The 12,521-nt window shown below is 47.6% G+C and overlaps 1 protein-coding gene across 2 annotated transcripts in view; it reads right to left on the bottom strand.

The window, feature by feature from the left end:
- Window positions 1-12,521, bottom strand: part of NGEF (neuronal guanine nucleotide exchange factor) — an 850,900-nt gene that overhangs the window by 5,510 nt on the left and 832,869 nt on the right. The gene's annotated exons all lie outside the window — the stretch shown is intronic.

Below are 12,521 nucleotides of genomic sequence, written 5' to 3'. Positions count from 1 at the left end.
TGTGGATGAATACATACATTCCTTCAGCACCCAGAAGAGTCTTGCACATTTCTTATAGAACTGTGTACATGACATGGTCATGTAATCTTGTGATTTTCTGGCATGGCCACATAGGTCTGTGCTGCACCATGTACAGTGAGCGTCCTGCATAGGAATATGGAATATGCATAGGCAAGACAGGCATAAATGTTACCTTAATAAAAATGAGTGGATGCCATGTTGCAACAAACTTAGGCAGGCAAGCCTGTGTGCATGAAGTCTTTACTTGCTGCTGTGCAAACACAACGCTGGCGTTTAAAGTGAGTGCACTCCACCTCCACAGCGCACCCTGACAAACGCCCAGTGCCATGCATGCATATCACCTAGGAGGCAAGTCATCTGCATGCCATTAGCATATCATCACCAGTAATCATAAAACATCCACCTCTTTCAACCTTAAGGGCACAGAAGGGATGTTGATAGCACAGCAAACTGCCAGCAACAGCAAGAATAACACACCATCAGCAAAGTTTACCCTTCACAGATCAGGACGTTTACAGTATATCTCCCTGGGCTAGACACCTAACCTCTCACAAGAAGTGGTACACAATCCCAAACGGAATAAAAGCTGTGTTGTGATGACTGTGCACTAATCAAGCCATGTGTCACTCCTTAATCTGCCGGTGAGAAAAAGGTAATGTGTCTCCATATACAATCTAATGCTTGGACTTATCTCTCATCCTATCAAATCTACGTCCTATGTTAACACCCTTTTGAGGAACTTCAAACAATTTTTGGAAAGCTATGAGAACATCAGCGCCACAATAACAACACACAAGTGCAAGTCAAAGTTTTCAGCACCCTGGTACTACAAAAACCTTGCTAACAACAACCAATCCATCAATAGACAAGAAAGAAAGTGGAAGAAAAACAGAACTCCTGAGGACCTCTTGATAATGAAGTCCTTATGTTCAGACATCTCATGATATCACATCTGTCAAAGCAAAGTACTGAACCAACCCCACCAAAGAAGACACCAACTGAAGCATAAAGTTGTTCAAGACCATTAAGCACTACAACAACCCCTTGCTGGACCTCAGCTATTCCTCACTCCACAGAAAAGTGCAATGCTATCAACCTCTTCTTCAGTGAAAAAGTATGGAAGATCCAATGCTATCAAACTCTTCTTCAGTGAAAAAGTATAGAAGATCCAACAGCAAATTAACAACACTAAATCTGCTTCTTCTCTTACACCCACGCCTTCCCATATGATCCCGTAATGGTCAACCTTCAAAGTCCTATCTCTCCCTGCTCATACTCAACATCCGCAAAGCCAATTCCTATCAAGGTTATGTCTTACCCTCATCCTTCATTACAGCTTTCTCTAAAGACACTCTCTTACCCATACTTACTGTTGTCAATATCTTCCTCACTTCCTCTCACTCCTAAAAAATCTACACTAGACCCTGATGACTTTGCCAACTAACAGCTCATCACTCACCATTCATAGTCAAGACTACTAACAATGCAGTCTCTCTATTTTCAACTCCAAGATCACATGAATACAAACCATCTCTTGCAGTACTACAAGTCTTGCTTCAGATCACGCTGCTGCTCAGAGATCTCTCCGTACACACCACAGACGATTCACTCAAACACAGATGAAGGCGGCTCTGCTTGCTTATATTTCTGGTGTCTCAGCTATGATTACAGTTGACCACCCATCTGTCATATGCACAGTAGAATCAACCCACAATGCCTTCACTGGTTCTCTTCTTATCTTTTCAATCGATGCCATTTTGTTCACATGGGCACCTCATTGTCACAAAAGATTCCTATCACATGTGCAGGCTCCAAAGGTTTCATATTGCCCTGTCAGCTTCAAGCTTTACATGAAGTTGATTGGTGCTCTAAACACCAATAACAGCAATGAGATTCACCAATATGCAAATGATAGATAACTGTACTTGAAGGTCTCCTCTGCTTCAGAAAACACCTCAAATACTGCTTTGCACTGTCCACGCCTGAATGCCCAGCACCTACCTGAAGTTTAACCTAAGTCAGAATACTGTTATTGGTCAAGAACAACAAACAAGATAAAGAAAAAACCTGGCCCAGTGACTGTAGGAAAGTACCATCTTGCCTTGCATGTTACCCCCATTTTCCCTGTATGTAGGTTTGTTTTTGCCTATGTGTCACTGGGATCCTGCTAGACTGGACCCCAGTGCTCATAATGTATGCCCTGTATGTGTTCACTGTGTGGTGCCTAACTGTATCACTGAGGCCCTGCTAACCAGAACCTCAGTGTTTATGCTCTCTCTGCTTTTAAAATTGTCACTGCAGGCTAGTGACTAATTTTACCAATTCTCATTGGCACACTGGAACACCCTTATAATTCCCTTGTATATGGTACATAGGTACCCAGGGTATTGGGATTCCAGGAGATCCCTATGGGCTCCAGCATTTCTTTTGCCACCCAAAGGGAGCTCAGACAATTCTTACACAGGACTGCCACTGCAGCCTGAGTGAAATAACGTCCAAGTTATTTCACAGCCATTTTTCACTGCACATAAGTACCTTATAAGTCACCTATATGTCTAACCCTCACTTGGTGAAGGTTAGGTGCCAAGTTACTTAGTGTGTGGGCACCCTGGCACTAGCAAAGGTGCCCCCACATTATTCAGGACAAATTGCCAGAAATTTGTGAGTGCGGAGACACCATTACACGCGTGCACTACATATAGGTCACTACCTATATGTAGCGTCACAATGGTAACTCCGAACATGGCCATGTAACATGTCTAGGATCATGGAATTGTCTCCCCAATACCATTCTGGTATTGGGGGGACAATTCCATGCATCCTCAGGTCTCTAGCACAGAACCCGGGTAATGCCAAACTGCCTTTTCGGGGTCTCCACTTCAGCTGCTGCTGCTGCCAACCCCTCAGACAGGTTTCTGCCCCCCTGGGGCCTGGGCAGCCTGGTCCCAGGAAGGCAGAACAAAGGATTTCCTCTGAGAGAGCGTGTTACAACCTCTTCCTTTGGAAATAGGTGAGAAGGGCTGGGGAGGAGTAGCCTCCCCCAGCCTCTGGAACTGCTTTGATGGGCACAGATTGTGCCTTCTCTGCATAAGCCAGTCTACACCGGTTCAGGGATCCCCAGCCCTGCTCTGGCGCGAAACTGGACAAAGGAATGGGGCGTGACCACTCCCCTGACCAGCACCTCCCAGGGGAGGTGTCCAGAGCTCCTCCACCTTGTCCCAGACATCTGCCATCTTGGATCCAGAGGTGTTGGGGCACAATGGACAGCTCTGAGTGGCCAGTGCCAGCAGGTGACGTCAGAGACCCCCTTTGATAGGTGCTTACCTTTCTCAGTAGCCAAACCTCCTTTTTGGGCTATTTAGGGTCTCTCCTCTGGGCTATTCCTCAGATAACGAATGCAAGAGCTCACCAGAGTTCCTCTGCAATTCCCTCTTCGACTTCTGCCAAGGATCGACCGCTGACTGCTCCAGGACGCCTGCAAAACCACAACAAAGTAGCAAGAAGACTACCAGCAACATTGTAGCGCCTCATCCTGCCAGCTTTCTCGACTGTTTCCTGGTGGTGCATGCTCTGAGGGCTGTCTGCCTTCACCCTGCACTGGAAGCCAAGAAGAAATCTCCCGTGGGTCGATGGAATCTTCCCCCTGCCAACGCAGGCACCAAACTTCTGCATCACCGGTCCTCTGGGTCCCCACTCATCCTGACAAGCGTGTTCCCTGGAACACAGGAGCTGGGTCCAAGTGTCTCCCACTCTCCAGTGGCCCTTCTGTCCAAATTTGGTGAACGTAAGTCCTTGCCTCCCCACGCCAGACAGTAATCCTGTGTACTGCGTGATCTGCAGCTGCTCCGGCTTCTGTGCACTTTTCCAAGGATTCCTTTATGCACAGCCTAGCCTGGGTCCCCAGCACTCCGTCCTGCATTGCCCAACTTGCTGAGTTGGACTCTGACGTCGTGGGACCCTCCTTTGTGGCTCTGAGTCGACCGCTGTCCTCAGATATTCTAAGTGCCTGGTCCGGTACTTCTGCAGGTGCTGCATGCTTCTGAGTTGCTGAGTGCCCCCTCTGTCTCCTCCTCCAAGGGGAGACATCCTGGTCCTCAGCAGCAACCAAAATCCTCAACCGCGACTCTTGCAGCTAGCAAGGCTTGTTTGCGGTCTTTCTGCGTGGAAACAACTCTGCATCTTCCAGCACAACGTGGGACATCATCTGACCAAAGGAGAAGTTCTTGGCACCTTCCGTTGTTGCAGAATCTTCGGCTTCTTCTGCCCGGAGGCAGCCCTTTTGCACCTTCATCTGGGGTTTTAGTGGGCTCCTGCCCCCCCGGACACTTGCGTGACTCTTGGACTTGGTCCCCTTCCTTTACAGGTCCTCTGGTCCAGGAATCCGTCTTCAGTGATGTGCTGGCAGTTGTTGTTCTTGCAGAATCCCCTATCTCAACTATACTGTCTTTCTGGGGTAGCAGGGTAACTTTACTCCTACTTTTCAGGGTCTTGGGGTTGGGTATCTTGGACAACCTTAATGTTTTCTAACAGTCCCAGCGACCCTCTATAACCTCCCATAGGCCTGGGGTCCATTCGTGATTCGCATTCTACTTTTGGAGTATATGGTTTGTGTTGCCCCTAGGCCTATGTCTACCTATTGCATCCTATTGTGATTCTACATTGTTTGCTCTACTTTTCTTACTGTTACTTACCTGATTTTGGTTTGTGTACATATCATTTGTGTATATTACTTACCTCCTAAGTGAGGGTATCCTCTGAGATACTTCTGGCATATTGTCACTAAAATAAAGTACCTTTATTTTTAGTAATTCTGAGTATTGTGTTTTCTTATGATATAGTGATATATGATATAAGTGGTATGGTAGGAGCTTTGCATGTCTCCTAGCTCAGCCTAAGCTGCTCTGCTATAGCTACCTCTATCAACCTAAGCTGCTAGAAACACCTCTATTCTACTAATAAGGGATAACTGGACCTGGAACAAGGTACAAGTTCCACAAGGTACCAGCCTCCTACAGTGACCAACCGCCAAGTCACTTGGATTCACCCTGGACCGAACCACCAACTCAAGGAACACATTGTCAAAAATACAAAGGTCACCTGGTACCAGCTCTCTGTTCTAAAGAAAGACAAACTTTTTCTCCAGAATGCGACTTCAGAACTCCTGTTCAAGTCCTTGTAATCCCACATTTGGATTATTGTATTGTGCTACTCCATGGCCTCCCAGATTCCACAGTGGCACCTCTTAAGGGCAGCATGTCTCATCAAGGACCTAAATAAATTTGATCACATCACCTTCATCCTGATGGAACTTCGTTGGCTTCCACTGATGACCCACAACAGCATCATTGACAAAGCCATCACACCCAGCACCCCTACTTTTCTTTGAGACAAGTTCATCATTCCTGATTGGTCTTGACACATTCGCAGCCAGACAACATAAGACTGCAGACTAAGAAGTGTAAAAAAGAAGTGACAAGACAGCAGGCCTTTTTATTTACATCTCTGTATCCATCAGGACTGTCACAAAGCTTCTCCAATTTAGGAAAGAGTTAAAACTTGCATCTTTAAAAAAGCACTACACTACAACGCATTACCCATTACCAACTCAAACGTATCTTCTATCACTCATTGACATTGCTCTGGTCTTTGACCATGTACAGAGCTCTGCAGCCTTTTGGCTAGGTTCATGCATTAGAAACACCATATGAAAATATACATACATGTTAGAAATGGGGTCTCTAGTTGGCAGTGTTTGGTACTGTGTCCAAGTAGTGACACTCATTTGAGTCAGGGTAAGGGAGTCACACAGCTAAGAAAACCACTGCTCACCCCCTTGGTAGCTTGGCACCAGCAGTCAGGCTTATGTCAGAGGCAATGTGTAAAGTATTTGTACACATACATAGTAACACAGTCAAAACACAACAACACTCAACACCGGGTTAGACAAATAGCCAATATTTATCTTAGTTAAACAAGACCAAAAAAACAAAAATCCAAAATACACAAGCAAAGATATTTTTCTTTAAAAAAGTTACAAAGAGCTTTAATCCAGAGGAATCAAGGGTTGTAATTTTTTTTAACACAGAGTACCTGGGATGCCTCAAAAACAAAGATGATGCAGGCTGCAGAGGAGGTGAGGTGCCGGAAAACAAAGCGATGTGTCAGTTTCTCATTGGGCAGGGGGAGGTGATGCATTGATTCTCCCCTCGCAGGAGAGGTGATGCATCGGTTTCCGGTCACACAGCCACAGTTCTTTGCTACAGTGCGGGTTGATGCGAAAACGACACCCAGGGATGATACGTGGGAAAATCCAGACACAGGGTGATGATACAGCTACAGTGGAACAGGCGCTTCGTCCATCCTTTCCAGGTGTTGCGTCGATTCTTCAGCTGCAAGGCAGGTGCTGTGTTGATTCTTCTGCCGCAAGCCCAGTCCAGGATTTGGCACCACTTGGTAAGTCAGAACTCTCAGCAGAAGAGTCCAGGCCCTGGTAGATGAAGACTTTGATGTCCCTGAGACTTCTTAACATGAGGCAAGCTCAGTTCAAGCCTTTGCAGAACCTTGGAAAGCAAAATGTAGAAGGTAAAGTCCAGTCCTTTCACTCCCAGGACAGAAGCAGCAAGCAGCAGCCCAGTACAACAAAGCAACCGGCAGAGTGGCAGGTCCTCATACAGGACCCAGCTCTTCTTCCTGGCAAAATGTCCTCAGTTCAGAAGTGTTCTGAAGTTGTGGTCTCAGAGGTCCAATACTTAAACTCATTTCTGCCTTTGAAGAAGGCAAACTTCAAAGGAAAGTCTTTGTAGTGCACAAGACCCTGCCTTGGCCCCAGACACACACCATGGGTTGGAGACTGTTTTGTGTAAAGACAGACATAGCACTATTCCTGTGCAAGCTCCTCCCTCCAATCTAGCCCAGGAAGACCCATCAGGATATGCTGGGCACACCTCAGCTCTCTTTGTGTGACTGCCTAGAGCGAATTCACAAACAGCCCAACTGTCATCCTGACCTAGGTTTCTATTCCGCAGCCAGGCAGAGATAGGCTTTGAAGTAGTGAAAAACGAATTTAGTAGGATTTCACTATCAGTACATGTAAAACACCAGTACATGTCCTAACTTTTAAATACACTGCACCCTGCCCATGTGGCTCCCTTTGGCCTACCCAAGGGGTGACTTTCATGTAGTAGAAGGGCAGCTTTGGGCCTGGCAAGTGGGTGCACTTGCCAGGCGAACTGGCAGTTCAAAACTGCACACAGAGACACTGCAGTGGCAGGTCCGAGATGTTTACAGCAGTTCTCTTATGGGTGGAACAATCAGTGTTGCAAGCCCACTGGCAGCATTTGATTTACAGGCCCTGGGCACAGCTAGTGCACTTTGCTAGGGACTCACCGGTAAACCAAATATACCAATCATGGGTAAACCAATTACCAATACCATTTTAGACAGAGAGCACTTGCACTTTAGCACTGATCAGAACAGGCAAAGTTCCCAGAGTCCTAAAGCCAATATGAAATTCAGCACAGGATCAAAAAGCAGAAGGTCAGAGGCAAAATGTCATGGGAAACCCTGCAGGAAGGACCATTTCCATCCAACATGACCCCCACCCAGCCTAAAGCCAAGTTAGGACAATCAATACCTTGCTGGACATCCCTGCTTAGGGCTATAAAACCTGGACAATGGTCCATTACTACAGGGGCTCTTTGTAGTTCTACGCCTCTTTGAACCCGGTGGATCCCCCTGGCTACACTCAGGGCCCACTGAACTATTCCATGGGGAACCCTTTTCATCTGTGGATTCCATCAGCGCAGCACTTAGCCTTACCTTACCCTGCTCACACATGCATCCCAGTAGGCAGGCAGTACAACCATGGCCAACAGTGTAATGTGGCCCATTCCACCCCTTGGTTCTAGGTTCGGTTTCCAACCCAGGGAAAACTCAGACCACAAGGACAATGACCAACAGATGCCAATGACAGCTGTCAGTGTCAAGAGTCAGGCCATCCCAGGGTCTCTAGCCTCTGTGGTTTCAAACATTGGAGGACTGTAGCCCCAGGTGCCTTGCACCCGTTTTCCATGTCACCCTCTACCAGTTCAGGGGTCGTATACTGAGACTGGTCACTCAAATTAGGGTCTGTGCTCGCAGGCTGAGCAGAGGACAGGGGCGGGCTCTCCTTCCTTCTGTCCCACTTGCCCTTCTACTTTGGAGTGGTACCCCCAGAAAACTGAACTGTTAGAGCACCTTAGGCTGCCACCCTTCCCAGTTCCTCTGACATCGGGGGCAAATCATTCCCCAGAATGCAGTCTATGAGCATCTGGGGACTAACTATGACCCTTCTCTGGGTCACGTTCCCATCCCACTCTAGGGACACCAGAGCCATAAAGTGGAAAATGCCTTGCCCATGGGCTGGAGTCACTCTACACACCTGGCCGGTGTACTGCTCTGGAGAAACTAGCCTTTCACAACCATGGTTTGACTAGCCCCAGTGTCCAACAGATCAGTGACTGGGACCCTCTCCAATTTCACCTGGTGGAAGTGATGACACCAACCTTCTGGAATCACCAACTCACCCTCTGAGTTCACCTCCCAACTAAGGGAGATTACGGCGTGGTGTATGACTTGGTCCTGGAGATTAGCTCCCTCAGAGGCCATATTGGCCACCCCTGTAGAGGGTCCATCAGTGGGGGTTTTCTCAGGACAGACAACGTCCCCTTTCTTGTGTCCTAGCTGGGAGCACTCAAAGCAATAGGGTTTAGAATCAGGTGCCTGGCAACAGCGCCCACTAGAACCTCCCGCCTTCCTGTCAGATGGGACATGAGAACCCTTTTCACCCACTTACCCTGGGACCTATCTGTGTCTACCTTGACCTTCCCCTCCTGCTTCTGTTGGGGACCCTGCCCACCCTTGGCCAAGTCTCCCACATGCAACTTCTTTTGGACCCTGATGCTGAGCCAGCGGTCCGCCTCCTTGGTAAGCTTGCTGTCAATCAAGTGCTGGTGCAGCTCTCGAAAGAAAAAGTCTACACAAGTGCTCTCATGAAAATTGTACAGCCCCTGATAGTCTGTTAACGCGCTGCCCTTCACCCAACCATCCACTGCTCTGCAGAAAGAATGAACGTACTCCACCCAAGTTTGTGACCCAAGTATGGCACTCTCCCCAAACTTAACCCTGTAACCCTTTGGGTGAGACCAAACCTCCTCATCAGGGTGTTTTCATGGCAGGGAACCTCCTCTGATCCTCCACTTCTAAGGCAAACAAGGTGGCCCTCCCCTCTACTAAGAAATACTTCCACAGGCCTGCCCCTAATCTCTCTTAGAGACCCTGTTCATCATCAGTGCCACCTCATACTCCCTGAACCACTGCTCAATGTCATCAACCACAACAAAATGTTTCACCACATTTTTGGGTATATGCATTAGGGTGGTCCCACCCAACTTTTTTCCTGCCTCCCTCCACTTTTTGACACTGTTTTTGCTGGTTTGAGGACTTAGTGCACTTTACCACTGCTAACCAGTGCTGAAGTGCATGTGCTCTCTCCCTTAAAACATGGTAACATTGGTTCATACCCAATTGGCCTATTTAATCTACTTGTAAGTCCCCAGTAAAGTGCACTACATGTGCCCAGGGCCTGTAGACTGAATGCTACTAGTGGGCTTACAGTACTGGTTGTGACACCCACATAAGTAGCCCCTTAACCCTGTCTTAGGTCTGCCATTGCAAGGCCTGAGTGTGCAGTTTCACTGCCACTCCGACTTGGCATTTAAAAGTACTTGCTAAGCCTTAAACTCCCTTTTTTCTACATAGAAGTCACCCCTAAGGTTGGCCCTAGGTAACCCAGAGGGCAGGGTTCTCTGTGGGTGAAAGGCAGGGCATATATATGTGTGCTTTATATGTCCTGGTAGTGGAAAACTCCTAAAGTCATTTTGCCACCGCTGTGAGGCCTGCTCCTTTCATAGGCTAACAATAGGGCTACCCTCATAAACTGAGTGGTAGATTCTGATTAGAAAGGGGTAAACAGGTCATATTTAGTATGACCAGAATGGTAATACAAAATCCTGATGACTGGTGAGGTTGGATTTTATATTGCTATTTTAAAAATGCTACTTTAAGAAAGTGAGCATTTCTCTGCACTTAAATCCTTCTGTGCCTTATAGCCTGTCTCCAGTCCGCATCTGGGCTGGACTGGTTGACAGCTTCCTTGTGCATTACACCCAGATAAACAAAAATGCAGGATGCTCAGTCACACATGCATACATCTGCATACTGAATGGGTCTTCCTGGGCTGGAAGGGTGGAGGGCCTGACACTTACATTTCAAAGGACAGTGGCCTGCCCTCATAAAAGGACTGCAATAACCCCTACTGGGACCCTGGCAGACAGGGCTGTACTGAAAGGGGACCTTGTGCACTTCAAAACCACTCTTTGAAGTCTCCCCCACTTCAAAGGCACTTATAAACTGGGTCCCTGACTCTACCAACTTAGACACTTCTTGGGACAGACAATCTGCACCAGAACCTGCCACCTGTCAAGAGGAACTGCCTGGCTGCCCAAAGGACTCACAAAGCAACAAACAAAATAAAATGATGGACGGAGTGTTGAAACTTTTCAAATAACCACCCCCAGTCACAGATATGGGTTTAATCCATGGTTATTTTGCTCCCCACGTCACCCCAGTTTGGACCCAGCCATATGCAAATCAGTCTTGACCCTGTTCCCCATGGGAACAGTCCAGCCTGAACTGCTAGGCCAGGGCCTCCCTGGGCCGGAAAAAAGCATCCTGGGACTGGTTTCAGACTACCACCCTTCATCAGCCAGGCTAGCTTAAATCCAGTGGTGCAGCGAGCAAGGGACCCACGTCTGGGCATACCCCTGCCACTTAGGGCTCACACAGCAACAACACAAAATAAAATGATGGACGGAGTGTTGAAACTTTTCAAACACTCACCCCCAGTCACAGATCTGGGTTTAATCGATTGTTATTTTGCTCGCCACATCACCCGAGTTTGGACCCACCAATATGCAAATCAGTCTTGACCCTGTTCCCCATGGGAACAGTCCAGCCCGACCTGCTAGGCCAGGTCCTCCCTGGACCGGAAACAAGCTTCCTGGGACCATTTTCAGGGTATCACCCTTCATCAGCCAGGCTAGCTTGAATCCAGTGGCACAGCGAGCAAGGGACCCACATCTGGGCAATTCCCCTGCCACATAGGGCGCACAAAGCAACAAAACAAAATAAAATGATGGACGGAGTGTTGAAATTTTTCAAACACTCACCCCCAGTCACAGATCTGGGTTTAATCCATCGTTATTTTGTTCGCCGCGTCACCCAAGTCTAGACCCAGCCATATGTAAATCAGTCTTGACCCTGTTCCCCATGGGAACAGTCCAGCTCAAACTGCTAGGCCAGGTCCTCCCTGGACCGGAAACAAGTATCCTGGGACCGGTTTCCAATCAGGCCCTCAGCATCTTTAACAACTCCTCCTTTCTAGTGAGGCCTCTAAAAGGACACCTGAAGTCTTTGTAGAACTTTTTGAGCTGAGGCACCCTAAGGTTTCCAGCCTCTCCTGCTCAAACATTAAATCTGCAATAACTGCTGCTGGCTCACCAGACAGAGACATGATTATGGATGAAACTTAGAGGTTGCACAAAAAACTCCAGAAGGCACAAAGAAAAAGGTCAAAAGAATAAACAGTATGTGGTTGCGTAATGGTCTCCGTTATGGAAGTAGTGTACACTAATCACTGCATGTCAAGTACAAATACAAGTCCTATCTTCACCGCTGATCACCAATGTTAGAAATGGGGTCTTTAGTTGGCAGTGGTTTGCACCCTGATCGAATAGGGACCCTCACATTAGTCCGGGTAAGGGAGTCCCACAGCTAAGAAAACCCCTGCTCACCCCCGTTCTTGGCACAAGGAGTCAGGCTTATCTCAGAGGCAATGTGTAAAGTATGTGTACACACACACACATTAACACAGTGAAAACACCACAGAAGCACTCAACACCAGTTTAGAAAAACAACCAATATTTATCAGAGTTAAACAAGACCAAAATGACAAACATCCGACATACACAAGCAAAGAATCACTTTTAAAAAGCTACAAAGAGTCTTAATTCAGAGGAATCAAGGGTTGTCTCTTTTTAATACACAGTACCTGGGATGTGTCAAAAACAAAGACGATGCGGGCAGCAGAGGAGGTGAGGCGCCGGAAAACAAAGTGATGCCTCTGTTCCTTACTGCTCAGGGGAGGTGATGCGTTGGTTCCTTACACCGCAGGGGAACTGATGCAGCGGTTCCTTACTGACAGGGGAGGTGATGTGTTGGTTCCTTACTTCAGGGGAGGTGATGCGTTGGTTCCTTATTGGCAGGGGAGGTCATGCATTGTTTTTCTCCCTGCAAGAGAAATGATGCATCGGTTTCTGGTCACGCAGCCCTGGTTCCTTGCTGCGGTGCAGGGCCAATGCAAAAATTACACCAAGGAACAATGTATGGGAAAATCCAAACAT

This window comes from Pleurodeles waltl, chromosome 11 (genome assembly GCF_031143425.1).
Source record: "Pleurodeles waltl isolate 20211129_DDA chromosome 11, aPleWal1.hap1.20221129, whole genome shotgun sequence".
Lineage (NCBI taxonomy): Eukaryota > Metazoa > Chordata > Amphibia > Caudata > Salamandridae > Pleurodeles > Pleurodeles waltl.
This window is presented reverse-complemented; position numbering and strand designations above follow the sequence as displayed.